This window comes from Cebus imitator, unplaced genomic scaffold (assembly GCF_001604975.1).
Source record: "Cebus imitator isolate Cc_AM_T3 unplaced genomic scaffold, Cebus_imitator-1.0 Scaffold338, whole genome shotgun sequence".
Taxonomy (NCBI): Eukaryota; Metazoa; Chordata; class Mammalia; order Primates; family Cebidae; genus Cebus; species Cebus imitator.
Genome location: NW_016107653.1, coordinates 665892 through 668782, shown reverse-complemented (window position 1 = coordinate 668782; position 2891 = coordinate 665892). Strand labels below are relative to the sequence as shown.

At 47.8% G+C, this 2891-nt stretch overlaps 1 protein-coding gene across 1 annotated transcript in view; it reads left to right on the top strand.

The window, feature by feature from the left end:
- The window catches only part of LOC108287148, an 11139-nt gene that overhangs the window by 6070 nt on the left and 2178 nt on the right, over window positions 1-2891 (top strand). The gene's annotated exons all lie outside the window — the stretch shown is intronic.

The following is a 2891-nucleotide window of genomic DNA, read 5'->3' as shown; positions in this document are numbered from 1 at the left end:
TTTGAGACGGAGTCTCACTCTGTCGCCAGGCTGGAGTGCAATGGCACGATCTCAGCTCACTGCAGCCTCCGCCTCGCGGGTTCAAGTGATTCTCCTGTCTCAGCCTCCCAAGTAGCTGGGATTGCAGGTACATGCCACCACGCCCAGCTAATTTTTGTATTTTTAGTAGAGGTAGAGTTTCACCATGTTGGCCAGGGTGGTCTCGATCTCTCGACCTGGTGATTCGCCCACCTCAGCCTCCCAAAGTGCTGGGATTACAGGTGTGAGCCACTGCACCCAGCCTCTTTAGTCCCTTCTTACCGTAGCCATCGCACTCTCCCAGTTTACTTTGCCCTTTTCCTTTTAGACCCTCATCTGACCTTGCTCTGTCCAAAGCCCCTCCCTGGCCTAAATGAGGGCATCTTAAGTCTTCCTTCTGTTAGAACCTCAGTGGCTTAGTGTTAATTATAGCCATCAACTGTATATTTATAGCAATTCTGTTACTGCTGTGATCATTCACTGAATTTTTTGAGAGAGAATCTCGATTTGTTGCCCAGGCTGTAGTGCAGGGGTGCAGTGGCGTGATCTCTGCTCACTGCAACCTCCGCCTCCTGGGTTCAAGCGATTCTCCTGTCTCAGCCTCCCCAGTAACTGAAATTACAGACACACACCACCACGCCCAGGTAATATTTGTATTTTTAGTAGAGATGATGTTTCACCATGTTGTCCAGGCTGGTCTTGAACTCCTGACCTCAAGAGACCTGCCTGCCTCAGCCTCCCAAAGTGCTGGAATTACAGGCAGGAGCCACCATGCCCAGTCCGTTTGTTTTCTGAATTTTTTTTTTTTTTTTTTTGAGACAGAGTCTTGCTCCATTTGGAGTGCAGTGGCATGATCTCAGCTCACTGCAACCTCCATCTCCCAGGTTCAAGCAATGCCCCTGCCTCAACTTACTGAGTAACTGGCACACGCCACCACACCTGGCTAATTTTTTGTATTTTAGTAGAGCCGGGGTTTCACCATAGCCGGGATGGTCTCATATAATGACCTCATGATCTGCCTGCCTCGGCCTCCCAAAGTGCTGGGATTACAGGCGTGAGCCACCGTGCCTGGCCCATTCTTTGAATTTTTATTCCATACTAGGCACTAGGCTGGGTCCATTAGGTTCCTCCTTGAATTGCATTGAGAGCCCTGTGGAGGCAAGTGGAGGTATCCATGTTTCACAGAATAAGAAACCTCCGAAATAATGGCGAAAGGGACTTGGCCCACAGTTGAGAGCTGCGCAGGCAGAGCTGATGTTGGAGCCCAGGATTCCCAAGCTTCCAAACCCACTGGTCCTGTGCAGTGCCTCCTTCCTAGTCGTTGCCGAGAGATGAGGGATTCACTCCATGCCTCTGAACTCTTCTAGTGTGGGGCCTCCGGAAACCTCCTCTGGGTTTTGTTTGGATCATCTGTGGCACATTCTCAAAGCAGGGCTCTTGGTTTCTTGGAAACTCACAATTTATCAGAGCATTCGAGGACAGAGTAAGGACAGGAAATTTGAGGACGGACATATCTGCAAGGTGTTCCAGGAGAAGGACACAGTCACATCCTGCAAGATCACACCTTGGGCCAGTCTTCACCACTGTCCTTGCCTAAATAAGTCCGCTCATAGGGAAGGACAGGAAAGTGGTGTTGGAGGCAGGTCCTCGTCATCGGAGCATGGCATACAGATTCGGTGTGGGCAGTCCTGCCAACCTCCTACAGGATTGTGGGCGGCTTTTTCCAAGTGCCCACTTTATAGGGGTGGGAAGCAGTGTAGGAAATAAGTATGTAGAACACTTTAAAATGCTGTTAAAGAGCCAGGCACAGTGGCTCATGCCTATAATCCCAGCATTTTGAGAGGCCAAGGCGGGCGGATCATCTAAGGTCGGGAGTTCGAGACCAGCCTGACTAACATGAAGAAACCCCATCTCTACTAAAAATACAAAATTAGCTAGGCATGGTGGCATATGCCTGTAATCCCAGCTACTCAGGAGGCTGAAGTAGGAGAATCCCTTGAATCCGGGAGTCAGAGGTTGCAGTGAGCCAAGATTGCACCATTGCACTCCAGCCAGCGCAACAAGAGTGAAACTCTGTCTAAAAAAAAAAAAGGGCCAGGTGTGGTGGCTCATGCCTGTAATCCCAGTACTTTGGGAGGCCGAGATGGGTGGATCGCCTGAGGTCAGGAGTTCGTGCTAGCCTGACCAACATAGTGAAACCCCATCACTACTAAAAATACAAAAAATTATCTGGGCGTGGTGGTGGGCGCCTGTAATCCCAGCTACTTGGGAGGCTGAGGCAGGAGAATCACTTGAACCCCAGAGGCGGAGGAGGTTGCAGTGAGCTGAGGTCATGCCCTTGCAATCCAGCCTGAGCAACAAGAACAAGATTCCGTCTCAAAAAAAAAAAAAAAAAAAGTGTGAGTGCAGAACAGGCCTAGCACAGGCAAGGCTCCCTGTTGGGTAATTGTGGGAAATAGGGTTGAACTTAACAAATTAAAATCTCTTACCAGTTAGCTTTAGAACAATAATCATTTTAATTTCTAATCCCTATGTTCATTTTCAGATGCTTCAAAATTTTATTAAAAATATGTGGCTCCCCTTGAAACCCTACTATACTGAAGTTTACCAGGAGATTTGGGTAGGAATGGGGCTGATGGGCTTCATCGTTTATAAACTCCATGCCGCCGGTACGTTTCTTTATGTTTGATTTTTTTTGAGGTCAGGAAGAAAAGTATTTTCAAAAAGAATTACAATTCACATTGTAAAGGAACTATGGGTCTTAACTAGGTATGAACATCAGAACTATCTGCAGTCCTTTGTAAAAACACAGGGAGTACGTGTCAGCTGTAAAAGACTTTTGGGGACAATGGGAATTTTTTTTACCTCTTTTT